Source organism: Ambystoma mexicanum, chromosome 3p (assembly GCF_040938575.1).
Source record: "Ambystoma mexicanum isolate Mex_15411 chromosome 3p, UKY_AmexF1_1, whole genome shotgun sequence".
Taxonomy (NCBI): Eukaryota; Metazoa; Chordata; class Amphibia; order Caudata; family Ambystomatidae; genus Ambystoma; species Ambystoma mexicanum.
In genome coordinates this window covers 865,387,084-865,401,852 of record NC_090925.1, presented here as the reverse complement: position 1 = coordinate 865,401,852, position 14,769 = coordinate 865,387,084, and positions in this window count along the sequence as shown.

The window sequence follows — 14,769 nt, the reverse complement described above, 5'->3', positions numbered from 1 at the left end:
GTGATCCGTGAACAGTGCCGGTGCACTTCCAGATTCAGGCTCAAAGTCAGCCTGTGGCGCTACTGCATGTGCTGGTGTGCGCCGCGTCAGTGATGCAGATTCGGTTTTTGGCGTGCTGGCAAGTGCTGGTGGGCACCAAAGGGGTACACGTTTAGTTCCTGCTGGTATTTGCAAGGCAGATTTCGTGTCGGCCAACAGTGATGTCGATTCTGCTGGGCAACGTTGGGGCACTCTTTGCCCTTCCCCTTTTTTGGCAGTCGTCTCAGGCTTTGTTTCGAGTTTCACTTCTCTTTTGGGCAGATTTGGTGGCTGCTTACTGGCAACAGTTTCTTCTGTTTCTGGGACCGTTGCCTCTTTCCCGTCGTCTGGGTCAGGCAAGTCTTTCAGTGACGTTGGAACCTTTTTGGCCTGGGTGGCATGGATCCACGACTTCCGTCCATCCACCCGTATCGCCGTCTGTGTTGCCAAGAGTACTTGATAGGGGCCGCGCCACCTGGGTGCTAACGATTACTTTGTTTCAAAATTTTAAAGCAGCACCCAGTCTCCTGGCTCCAGCGCGTGCCCCGGACCGGTGTACCTCACTGGTAATGCCTCCTGCACCTGCTGATGAATCAAACGCAATTTCTGCATTAAAAGGCCACAATAAGTACTAAGCACAGGATGTTCTACCTCTCTAAGTCGTTTTGGCTGAGGTGCGCACCAAACATTTGCCGGCCTCCCCATTACGATTCATACGGGGAGAGCCCCGTTTTAGCCTGTACAGACGTATGCATGCATAATAGCGCTATTGGTAATGCATCCACCCAACTCAACTTGCTTCCCGCACATATTTTACTGATCTTTGACTTGAGAATCCCATTGTGCCTCTCCACAAGACCGGCCAAACTCAGATGCCTTGAACTATGGAATCTCTTATCGATCTGAAGACCCACACATATCTGTAGCACCACTGCACCCACAAAATGTGGGCCATTATCTGACCATAACACACGGGGCAAGCCAAAACGGGAAAAATATTCTTTAAGCATTACTTTTGCCGTGCTCATTACTATGCAGTCCTTTAAGGGATATGCCTCCACCCACTTACTGAATGCACAAATCACCAATAGGACCTATTTCAAATTTTGGCATCTCTCCATCTCTATGAAATCAAATTGGATCACCTCAAAAGGCATAGAGGGCTGCCAAAACTGCCTATTGGAGTCACTGTTCCCTTTCCTACATTGTGTTGTAAACATGTGATACAGTTCTGCACCAACCTCTCTGCATTCTTCTTTATGTTTACATTCTGCCATACTGTGGATAGGTGCTGTATTATCTTTTTCGCACAGCTGTGGGTAGGGCTGTGGGCCATTGTGACCATTGCAGTCACATATGAATTTGGCAATATCCAGTTTCTAGTTCCCTTGTCCACCCAACAACCTTCCAGATCTAACTCAGCAGAGCCCTCTGCCCACCCTTGTATTTCATTGGCCGTAGCTTCGGCCTGCATTTCTTTGACTGTGGCAACTCCATTTTCTATCATACAGGGTACTTCCTCAGTCTGAACCGTCATCATTTTGGTATTTAAATCAGTGGCAGTTTGTTTCGCAATTCTGTCTGCAAACGTGTTTCCCTCTCCTACTTTGCATGTTACCTTTTTGTGTGCCTCGCATTTCACTATTGCTAGGCGTTTTGGAAGCGTGAGTGCAGACAGCAATCGTAAATCAAAGGGCCATGTTGAATTTTGGCACCATGTGATGTCAAAAACCCTCTCTCAGCCCAGAGTCGACCAACGTTATGAACCACCCCAAAAGCATACTGACTATCAGTATATATATTCATATTCAAATTTTCAGAAATCTCACAGGCTCTGGTTAATGCTATTATCTCTACGGCTTGTGCTGAGTTGTAGGGTATTCTTTTGCTTTCTACAACGCTCTCTAGGGTAGTGATAGCGTATGCGGCAGTTGTCGTGCCATCAGGTAATTTAAAACATGAGCCATCACAAAATAACTCTCCATCTGCCTCTTTCTGTGGGGTAACACTTAAATCAACTCTCCCCTTGGTTTCTTCCTCAGTGACCATTAAGCAATCGTGGGGGGGGGGGGTTGTGATTCATTCTGCCCAATTTCTTTTATGGGTAGTGGCATTAATTCTGCAGGATTCAAAGCACTACACCTCATAATTTGGATATGGTGCCCTAACAAGATAATCTCATATCTTGTCAATTTAGCAGAGGTGAGGTGTTGCGTCTGTGTCCTATTTAATAGAACGTCTATGGCATGTGGCACCATCAGAATTAAAGTATGCCCCAAACCATCCCTTCCGTTTGTTTCACTGACGCAGCAGCCGCTGCGACAGATCGCAAACATCGTGGTAGTGCGCGCGCTACATGGTCCAGCGCAGAAGAAAAATAGCTGCATGGTCTATTTCTTCCACCTTGTTCCTGTGTCAAAAGCACCAATGCACATCCTTCACTTTCACACACAAACAGTCTAAAAACCTTCTCATAATTCGGCGTGCCCAAAACTGGAGCCGAACATAATGCAGTTTTCAATTGATCAAATGCTTTCTGACATTCCTCATCGACTGTAAAGGCATAACCGCATCCTTTCTAGTCAAATTCACCATTGGTTTCACAATTAACGCAAAATTACCAATCCATTGTCGGCAATATGAAGCCATGCCTATTATGGCTCTGACTCCTTTCTGTGTCTTTGGAATAGGCATACAAGAAATACTTTCTATGCGTTCTGGCGTTAGCCTTCTCCCTTCTTTCGAAAGTAGGTAGCCCAAATAGGCCACCTCCTTTCGATTATATTGAAATTCCTTCAAACTAGCTTTATGGCCATGTGCCACTAGGTGTGACAGTAGTAATACAGTCCTTTCTTTACAAATCTGCTCTGTGTCAGCAGCTAATAATAGATCATCTATGTATTGCAAGAGTACACAACCCACTGGTAAGTCTAGCATGTCTAGCTGCTCTTTCAATGCTCTACTGTAAATACTCGGACTTTCCGCGTAACCTTGCGGAATCCGCGTGAATGTAAATGATCGTCCTCCTAATGTGAACGCAAACAAATATCTGCTGTCCTTGTCCACTGGAATGCTGAAGAACGTATTTTTTAGATCAACTACACTAAAATATTCTGCTGAAACAGGTATCATTGTCAATATTGTAGTGACATCTGGCACTAAAGGAAATTGTGGATCTACTACTTTGTTTAGCGTGCGCAAATCAATTATAAAACGGTATGGTACTTCATTGCCTCCTTTTTTATAAACTGGAAGAATCGGGCTGTTGCATGTACTGCCTGTAATTTCTTCAATCAACACTAATTTCACCAAATCTGTAACAATACTCCTCAATCCTTTCTCACCTTCAGCCGAAATTCTGTATTGGGGAATTCGCGGTAGGGTAACACCTTCTTTCAAAATTATTTTTACTGGCTCTATTTTCAAGCATCCTACATCGTTGCCATGCATTGCCCATATACAGGTTGGCACTTTACTTAGTTCTCCTGGTAAATTTTCAGACATGAATTCTGACACAGGGGCATCTTGTGGCCAAATCATTAGGAAATCCCCGTCTGCCGTGCAATGTATAACGGAACCTAATTTTTTCAACAAATTTAATCCCAACATGTTCTCCCCACAATTTTCTGTTAAAAGGAAAGGACAATGTTCAGTGAATGGTCCTATAGTAACTGGGACTGGTTGGGACACTGGGTCTATGACTGGTGTACCTGCAAACCCTACGGAAACATTCTTTTGCCCTGACAGTGGTATATCCGGAACCAAGTGGTGGTCTATTGAACACTTTTGCGCTCCTGTATCTACAAGAAAGCGGTGCTCCTCATTCCCGACTCTCATTTCTACCGAGGGTCCTCTCCTATTCACGGGAATAGACACTGGTTCCGACCCCTGTCCTGGGCTGTCCTATTCGGGAAATAACACATCGTCCGATGTGTAATCATTGCTGTTACTGTAATAGGTTTTTGGCTGTGTATCGAAAACGTTCCCACTCTTCCCTCTATTTCCCCCACTCTGGTTCCCATACTGTTGGTTTTGCTGTCCCTGGCTCTGGTTAGGGGCATTTTGGTTTTGGGCTTAGTTTTGATTACCTCCATTATTGTGGTGCTGCTGCACACTATTCCTATTTGGTCCATTCGCTCCTTGGTGTCCTCTATGCTGTCTCCTCTGACCTGACCCAATTCTGTTCTGCAGATGCGGACATTGCGCTCGCCAGTGTCCTTCCTCCTTACAATACGCACACTGATTTGGTCCCACTGTTCCCCCATGCATATTCAAATTACTCCTTCCTTGTGCGTTCCCTCTCCCTCTATTGTGTCCTACTACTTGCTGCAGTAGCACCAGTGTTTTCAGATTTACCCTATCCTTCTCCTCTTTTTCTTTATCCGCAGTCACTCTGTTCTCATAATATTGGGCCATGTGTAATACTTTCTTCAGCGTTTTTGCTTGCCATGCACTCTCTGATGTCATTATTAGATCCTGGATTGGAAGTTTTAACCCCCTCACATATTTGTCAACAAATAACCTCTTTCCCGCTTCCGAGCTCACATCCTGCCCACTGAAGTCTATAAATACTTCTTCAAATCTGTTAAAATAATCTGTAGCTAACTCATCCTTGCCTTGTACACGTGCAGTCAATTTGTCCCATTGAATTCTTTTCTCTGGGACAATTTCCTTCAATTTCTGTACTATTCGTGCTGGTAATGCTACCAGGTTCGGTCCCGGTGTTCCTCCAACCGCTTTATTCCTGTCTTCTATTATCAAGTCCGCCCATGTGGCGCCAAAGGTCGTTGTGTCATCCACCTTTCTTATTTGTTTCCATATGTCTGTTGGCAGGATAACTGGGAATATTAGGTCTATGTCACCCATGGTAAGCACGGATGATTGCAGACAGGACTCTACTTCCTTGTAAAACCCTGCAGGATTCTTTCTTATATCAGGAATCGTCTGCTTTATGTTGTTCACCTCCTGTCTGGAAAAGGGGACATGCACATATTGGGCGGTATAATGGGCTGGTGTTACCTGCGCCGCTACATTGCCCGCTGCGGGAACCTCTACTTTGGGCACAAAGGTAGGTGGGACCTCTCTCATAGGAAATGCCCCACTTACTGTCCCGCCCCCTTGTCTCATGTGTAACAATATTCCCAGATCAAGTGATAGGGCTGTTTCTCCTGTCCCTTGCTGTAGTGCTCTTTTATATACTGCCATTATTTCGGGTGGGCTGGCCTTATCATTTTTTATATCTTTGTCTAATAAATGTTCAGCCATCGACTGCAATGCTTTTCTTTTCATGGGCATGGAATATTCATCAAATATCTCATGTAGCTCCATTGTGGGGATACTGGGATCCGACATCCATCTAAACGCTCCTCGTATACATACTTTCAACTTGTCGCCCCTCTGCCCTGACGACATTGAATGTCGTCGTTGTATATATGGCTCTACAGTTTCCTTCCTATGTCTCCTGATATCCCTACTCCTGTACCCAGGTGTAGTAAACATTTCGGCATAATCATTATCTAATTCATCTTTAGGTTCAAAAAGTCCATATACATGTTCTCTCACTTCTTCATCCCTCTCCCTACAGCGTGCTAATGCACACAAATCTAACAATCGCTGCGGTGGTAATTTCCCAATTAACTGTTTCCATTTCTCCACCAAATATTCACCCATGCATTCCAGCACTACCTGTCTTTCGTTGCTTCTTCGGAAGTCATATATCGAAGCCAATGTTGTCGTCCCATCATTTCCATCTATATACATCTCTGCCTGTTGCTGCAATTCCACCTTCCTTTCTTTGCTGATCGCACTGCGAGTTACCCTTGTGCATCCCTGTTGTTCAGTCCCGCCTCTCGCCCCCGTGGTTTCAACTTCAACCCCGGGAGGAACGGATGGTACCGAGTCTGTGTCTAAGGTGGCAGGTGCGGATGGGACAATGGGAACAGGGAGTGTGTGTTGTGGGCCTGGTTGGCTAATAGGAAGTGTTACGTGCGCAGTCTGTGGCTGTGGGAGGGCTTGAGCTACCGGGGGGAGAGCTTGGGCTACGGGCAGGGTTTGGGCACTAGTTACTGACGTGTCTGGCCTCACTTCTGATCTTGGGCCTTGTTTTGTATGGGTCAATATGTTTTCTATCAATTCATCTGCTATGTGTAATTCTCGTTGTGGGTATATTTTTTCTATATTCAACTGGTCACGCCTACCTGACCTCCTAAGACTCTCAGTCCACTCCTCCTCTTCTTTCTCTTCCGCTACTTCACCTTTTGATTTATGCCTGCGCGCATGCTTCGCTCTACTTCTAAATCGGAGCATTGCTTCCCTTCTCCAGCCCTTAACGATATCAAATGCTGCAGGACGCGCTTTCTTTCTTATCAACACCCTTTCCAAGTTATCTATTCTCGCTATCTCAAAACTACCATTAATCGGCCACTGATGGCCTTGTTGCTTTCTGGTTTGCCTATGCCAAGTCTCGCAGAATATTATCACACCCACTCCATACTTCACATACATCTCATACGCCGGCGTTCCCCCAGGTGGTACAATTTGGCCTTCTTCCAAAGATTGTCTACCACAGCGGAAAAACCCTGCTAGGGTGGACAATACCCCAGGCATGTTTCAACCTTCCCCCTGGTTAATCAACCTTACCTAGGGCGTTTGATTTTGCAAAGTCAACTCAACCAATATCAGGATTACTTTGAATCGGGGAATGACTCACCTGATAAGTCAATTTGTCCTTTCGGACACAAGTCGTCTGTATACTGATGCACCCAATGACGTTGTGTCTGCGTTTCTTGGCTTCCGCCTCGTTTCGGGACCGTCGCCTCCTTGTTCTAGCCAGGCACGTCGATCAGGGATCAGATGTGTGCAGATCTGCAAAGGAGTCTCTCATCACTTCTACAGGGCGCCCCAAACACCTCTTGATCCCGGCTCGATCGTCCCGTCCTCGCCGTTCTCCGCCTTACTCAATTACAGCCTATGCGATGGAACAAGTGGGGGAGGGTCCCTATTCAGACGCCATCTTGAAAGGGGCCCTTAGGGGTCCCTTACGTCTATGGAAACAAGGCGAGTCACCACACATGATGGATACGCCAGACACAAGGTTGTATTCCCAAAGCTAGGGTTTATTGCAAAGCAAAAGTCTCAGTTGACCAACTCGGTCTCACGCCCCGCGACGTGTATCTCTAGACCTCGAGGGACGCAAGAGCGTGAATTATGTACATCAGTTACATATATACAAAATGCATATCAAACAATCAGCTATGACATGTTTAATACCCCCCTTTATTAGGTTTCTTTGAACTTGGTGTGATGATGGACACTTTCGACAACTATGACACCTTCAAATATCTATTCTAGTAACAATTTGCAATTTGTGAGTGCGGAGGCATCTTTCAGTAGTTGAATAAAACACAGCGCTTCTGTTCTTGGCACCGAGATACATACGGGGGAAGAGCTGCATTCCAGACCTTGCTATCTATGAGGTGCTATTCATGTCCTGGGAGCCAACACGCTCTAACGGGGCTCAGCAAGGGCGGGCCGTAAGAAGAGCATAATTCAAGCCTTTAGCTGCTTTATTCTAACATATTCTACCATATAACGAGACTGGCTGGCAGCTGCGAAATGATTAAATGCCCTGCAGCTCTGCTTTAAGGCTACATTCGGGAGGGAGCCGGGCATTCTTCCTGGCACTGCCTACGTTGTGTTTCAACAAACTTTTGTTATCCTTACGGCCCTACGGCCTTGTCCTTTCACGTACAGACAACAATGTTTTACAGTCAAGCAGTGTAAGCAGAAAATGTACTGTGAAGCAATAAGAACAGAAAGCAATGAACAATGGTTAGATAACAAAATGGCGATTCTTGTTACATCAAAATGGCCGTTCATTGGCAAACTCGGAAACCTATATTCTGTCATATTGTGCATGAGACGGTTGGCCCACGGCCATCAGAATACGTTTGCGGTCACATATGAGAGGTATCCATTTTTCTAGACTGACAGTACCAGGTGTGGATTTAGTACTTGCTGTTTCTGTCTCTTTCAGTTCAAAATGCCAAAGCCAAGGGTCGAGGAAAAAGCAGTCCAAAAACAAATCCGAGGACAGAGTAATCCAAAAGACAAAGAGCACCTTGCAACAAATCCAATATGGGAAAATCCGATACGTAGAGGTTCCAAAAACGAAATCCAGGGTCCAAGTTTCATGAATTCAAGAAAGGTTTGCCAGAAAGCTGTAGCCCAATGCTGACGAACAGCTGAGAAGCGCCGGGTGACCAAAGCGAGTCGCTTTTAAGCCGGCACTTCCTGGTCACGTGATCCCTGTGTGGGAATTGCGTGAGGGCGACCACAGGATCGTTCTTTCTTGGATGCCCGTCATAGGACAAGACACCGGGAGGCGGGGCAGATATGCCGCGACAACAAGTGCCATGGCAAACCCCCATGCACCCGATTCCAACAGCGCCAATGGTGCTGCGCACGACCACCGGCACGCAGGCGAACACGAGCACTATTAACTGAAAGGGACGGTCTACCCCGCCGTAGGGACCAGCCCCCAGGTATCGGGTCTCTGGGTGTCCGTGCAGAAGGGGAGTGTGGAAGTGTGACACCTGTTCCCATCAATGTGCAGCTCAATGTGGGTCAGGGGTTTACCTTATCTCCAGTTTTGCTTGGGTGTGTGTCTGTCTGTTGTGCTGAGCACTTCTGCTTTATGCTGTCAATCTTTTAATAAACAAATGTTATATATTTGTCTCCCCCCTGGTGGCACTATTTCGCTTCTCTACTGTTCTTTTCTCTCTTCCGAGTGATAATTGTAACAGCAGGTGTCTGCAGCACTGTGTTGAGTGATCATTAATATTCCTTTGCTATCTGAATTGCTTGATAATCTCTAATGCTTTTCCCTCGGAATGCTCTCTTCACAGAAATGAACTCGGGCTGGCACCGGAATGGAATCACGTCACGCCAAGCCCTCTTCCGTGTGAGAACGCCCCCTTCTCCTCACTTGATGAGGCCTGAACCTTCTCACGTTCCGTTACGCCTTCTCTGAGAGTTTTATACGGAACGTTCTGTCATAAAACGTGTTAAAGTTTACTTGCGTGCGTGTGCGCCACATTAAAGTATTACAATTCTCCCTATGTAGGATTGTGAATATTAGCAGGCGCCAAACTTAGATGTAATTCCTAACTTTAGTCTGCGCCACATCTAGATAGGATTGGGAATGTTAGCATGTCCCACACTTAGATGGAATTCTTAACTTAGCCTGTGCCACAGCTAGATAGGATTGTGAATGTTGGCATGTGCCACACTGAGACGGAATTCTTAACTTAGCCTGCATGCATCTAGATGGAAGTGTGAATGTTAGCAAGTGCCACACTTAGATAGAATAGTGATATTATAGCAAGCATCACACCTAGACATAATTGCAAGGACAGCAATGCCAATTAACCATTCCACTAACAATTTCACCCCTCTGCATACACCACTCACACTCTAAACAAACACAACCCCAAGCCTACAACACATCAATCCGCACAAACTTCACTACACTGCAACAACAAACCAAACCACACATAGACTTGCACAACAGCACAGGACGACTACCGACCGTAAAACACCCCAAGCCCAGCCAACTGACCCACCGGGCTGAGGTTGCCAACAGCACATCTCTGCTCTCTTGCACTTTTCCAGCTTATTCCCACTAACTTACCCCCCTTCCCTTTTTCAGAGCCGCCATAGCGCCAGGGGACCACTCCGGTGGTGATAGTGTGCGGTACAAATATCCTTTAACATTAACATAAACTATGCATTTCACAGTCAATCACAATCGAAATATTATTATAATAAAAGTAGTTAAGTGCTGCCCGAGCAGCAAAGAAAGAGGAGGGACAAGGAGTTGTAGAGAAGGTTATGGGACCGGCAGTGAGAGGATTGGCTAGACATGTCACATGGTTAAATTTAAACGTATCAAAAATGGACTACAAAAAAGGACAATTTTTTGGCAAATGTAGTTCATTATTGTGTGGAATTTTTAATATATTGTTTGATGTTTAATGCTGCTCGAGTTTCTCTGTAAAGTGAGGAAGCATAATCTAGCCTGCTGTCTAGACATAGAATTAGGGCTGCCACCTTTGTGTGAAAGCAAAAACTAGGCATGAAACGCCACCGACATGTTTAGAAGACACACACCCTTGATACGCCCCTTTTATAGATATGAAAATTAGTACAAAAGAAAAGGTAGGAAAATAAATCACGCTTGCAGTTTGGAGTGTACACCAGAAGCGTATTGTTTCCACGTGGGAGACATCCATTGTTTGACTTGTCAGGGTGTTTGAGTTAATTGATGGGGTTTCCACAATGGTTAGAAAGATGTCAGGCTTTGGCGTGTTTAAGGAGGATGTTTTCTCTAGCCATTTGTGGCATGTTTGCTCAATATGTAATGAGTGAGAATGGTTGAGTAGGCGGTTGTAAGTGGGTTTTTTGGGGTACCTGGTTGTGAACAGAACAGGGCACAGTACAACAATGCGATTCACCTTTGCTGGGACCCCTCATACATAAAAACATAAAAATGCACAGCTCAGACATGATCTAGTAACATCAGGTATATCTAGATGTGACAAACAACATGTAATATGCTGGATTAAAAGGCCTTTTGTTTGGGATATCCCAATGGGAACATTATACAGATCAATATAGGGCAAAGCACCCACAAAGACACACTCAGGCCAAAAAACATAACAGAATGCAATATGGGAAAACTCAACCCACCATCAGAGGCACCAAGGTTTGAGATACCTCCGCGACTGGCTTGTGCACTGTATAGAACAATGGAACACGCCCACAAAAGGCACCCAGTTGTGATGCACAATTAGGGTGCAGTATAAGGACAATGTAATGCACCCTCCCAGGGACATCTAGCTGGCTGGAAGCAGTAATAGTGCGCCATTAAGGACAAAGGCAGTGTGCCTTTGATGCAATACCCAGATGAGAGGCAATTGTATAAGGCACATGATATATTCTCCTGTTTTCCAATGAAAAGCTGAGCTGGCTCTGACAGCATTGGATCCAAGATCTGCATTAAGCCCCCTTCCTCATCCTGCCAGGTAAACAGATGACACTGATCATTTAATTTCTAAAAATGTTATTAGTTTTAAAAGCAGCTGTAAAAATATCACTCTAGCTTCATTTTAATCTTTAAATGTTAGCAAATCCTTGAACTAACTCAGTGGCTTAAGAACCTGCAGCAGAGATCGGCAGGTGTAACATACATCACTGAAGCAGGTACATTAACACACTAAGCCAACTTTACAAAATGTCCATGCATTGCATTTATCTAATGGCATGTTTGTTTAAGGTTGTTTTATACAACTAATATGACATTTAAAAAAACATTCCCAAGGAAAGTCACATGGAGAAAAACAGAGTGATTGTTTCACCATGTTATGAAGCACACACCAATAACAGAATGGCCTTTTGCAATTTGTAAGACACGGTGCCATTAATTTCAACCCAATTCATTTTGTAGGTGCAAGAAAGTTTAAAAGCTGTTTTTCAGAAATCTAACATTAAGATGGCTGTTCCTAAACTCTACCAACCTTTTAGAGGCATAGGCCAGTCATAAAACGCTGCCAGGCCATATTTTCCACCAGAATCATATTTATTTGGTCAGCTGAGATAAGGGCCTGAGCTGGTTAGTGACTTTTCCAGGTTCCTCTTGTTTTCACAGAAACTGGCCTGTAGTGACATCTCCCCCTTTTATCTCTGTTCTTGCATTTGTTAAGCAAATCATCAAGCAATATTATAAATATCTTGCTCCTTTAGACAAAGGAATGGTGGAAATGGAGATCTACAAGTAGCAGGCTTTAAAGGTTGATGTGGGCCTGGAAGCCACAATTGGTGCAACTCTCACTTGAAATTAGTTAGATAGATAGATCTACAGAGAGGAGAGTACATTCCAACAAAGCTTTAAGTAATGAGAAGTGGTCTGAAAACATGCCTAACTCCTCTCATCTAGCCCTGGCTACTCATTCAACAGTTGTTTGCATTCTGGGACTTGCAGGTCAGCTTTTCCTAAAACGTAATTTGGCATTGGATAAAAAGCAAATAAATACTGGCCGATTGGTTTCCCGCCACTGTACTCCATATGACATGATGGGTTATTTATAACGCACTTAATAGCCAGAGGGCGCGACCCAGGGATCGAACTTGAGTTGCTTCGTGTCATCTTGCTTCAAAGGCGAGCACGTCGCCGCTGAGCTATCCTGAGAGGATATGGTGGTTGTGAAGAGGAGATGTATATTTACTCACACCTTGTCAGGTGTGGGCGGTGCATCCTCTGCTGACTGTTTATCTGCATTCTGATATTCGTAGTTTGACTTTCCATTTATCACTGCAAAGCTATAAGTGGCAGAATACAAAAAGGAGGCAGGCCTGGGTGTCCTATTCACCACGGGCTGGTCGTATTATTAATAAACGGTGCTTGCTTTTTTCATTATTGAAACAAGCATCCAGCATGCTGTTTTGCGTAGGTGTAAATAAAATGTGCAGCTTTACAAACAAGCACAGGTTTTTTGCTTTCAAATAAGCAGGCAGATTAATTTATTCTATAAATATGCAGTTGGCATTTTCTTTCGCAAATAGACCAAATAGCTAGTGAGACATGTTGTCCGGGCTTGGCTTTGAATGCATATGGGCCATCAACGTGAATTGCCCCAACGTAGCACTTGTACACAGAGTTGGAATTTTGCACATGAAAGGCACATGACACATTTTCCCTGAATTTCTATCTACTGGGCACCCCTTATTTGACACCAGAGCTGTAAATCACAGCTCAAAGGAACACTGTGGGAAGCCCATTTAGCTCTGGCTGACGCACACTTTAAAACCTGACAGGTTGTTCCTGCTATGTCCCTGGCTTCTGAGACTTGAAACTCAGGCTGCTGTCCCACCGGAGGAATACAATCTAGTTTTATTTTCTGTCCACCGGACAACCAGATACAGCTTAAAAAAAACAGCCAGTCCAGACTAAATCTGGACGTGTGTCAACCCAAACTGACCTATGAGGACACCCCGTAGGTTTTTGGCGTGGACCCGATTTTTGCGGCGTCACCCGTGCATAAAACCGTGTGACACAGGCTCAGAAAATGAGAATGCGGGAGAATGATTTGTCCTGTATGATCCGTGTCTGTGTTGGATAATAAAGACAGTCGCGCCTTGAAACACTTGTGTATAGGCGCGTTATAAATGCCATATCATATCATTATGGGTCCGGTGGTTACCGGGCCAGTGATACCAGCGGGTTGCCGCCAGACCCGTAAGTATTTACCGGCACCTGACTTCCCGCTAAAACCGGGGGATTACAACCCCGGCGGACCGGAAAGTCAGGCGCCGGCAAATTGTAAGTCCCCATTCCCATAGAGTCCTGTGGGACTCTTTAGGAATGGGGGGCACGGAAGCACCGGCACCGTTGTTAACGATGCCGGTGCTTCCGTGAAAGCTCTGTGGGCAGGAGGGCACCCGCCCGGCAGAGTTGTAGTGTGCCGTTCTGGAAACAACGGTGCCGGTAAGCTTACCGGCACCGTGTTTCCAGACTGGCACACTTATAATGAGGCCCAGTATATTTTGCCCCATGGCTGAGTCTTCCGTTCTTGCAGTGGGAAGTTTTTTATGGGCCCAAGTTCCTCTGCTAGGTATCTGGACAAATGTTGTGAGGCCCCATCCGCAAGCTCTTAACAGATGGTAGCAGAGGATGGTTCGCTACATTTGATCAGCGCGAGGCCGTCTTGTCCTGCCGTGAGGTGACCCACGGAAGTTGAGAGTCACACGGGAGGTGCACATCATGAAGATGTCCCCAGGAATCACCTTGGAGAAATTCCTGCTCACTTTCCGGGGGACGCCCAGCAGACCGGAAAGGCAGCGTAACAGGTTGGGGGAAGAGTCAGTGTCCGAACAACATCAGTGGACGACAGAGTGTAAGTATAGAGTCAGCTATATGGCAAAAAGGGGAGGGAGTGGACAGGTTCAGCTTGATGTTTGTGTTGGAGCTTTGGTTTGGTGAGGAGTGGTGTTGTTTGACTTTTGCTCTTGGCTAGGGAACATTCAGTCTTGGGGAGATCAGTTTGGGCAGTCTGCTTAGACGATTGACTTAAGGCAGGGGTGCACAACTGATTTTGACAGAGGGCCGAAAGTACCTTACATGAGGGCTATAGTGGGCCGAAAAGTAAAAGTGGGCGGGGCAGTAGGCGGGACATGTCAGGAGGCTTTTTCAACCCCCAATTTGTATTAAACACATGGAAAAAGAATATGTTTTTGAGGGGTAACGATTGTTATTGCATTTCAAACTTACATTTTGTACTATACATTTTCCATTGTTATCATTTATTTCGATTTAGTTATTGTATATCGTCTGTTTAATTAAATTATATATATTTTATTGACCCTTGATTGGACATTCCGTTATTTTGGACTGATATACTTTGCTGTTTGGTTTGCCCAAGAGCAGTATGGCCTTCGTTGAGTCGGGTTTCCTCAAAAAAGCAAAGGATGTACATCTCCTAACTGTGCCTGTTTTAGCTTTATTATTGGGTTCACTCTTGAAAAGCAACACTATGCCCCATGGCTCCCACCCCCAACCAAACACTATGCCCCATGGCTCCCACCCCTCACCCAAACACTATGCCCCATGGCCCCCAAGCCTCCAACCTAACACTATGCCCCATGGCTCCCACCCCCAACCAAACACCATGCCCCATGGCCCCCACCTCCCAACCA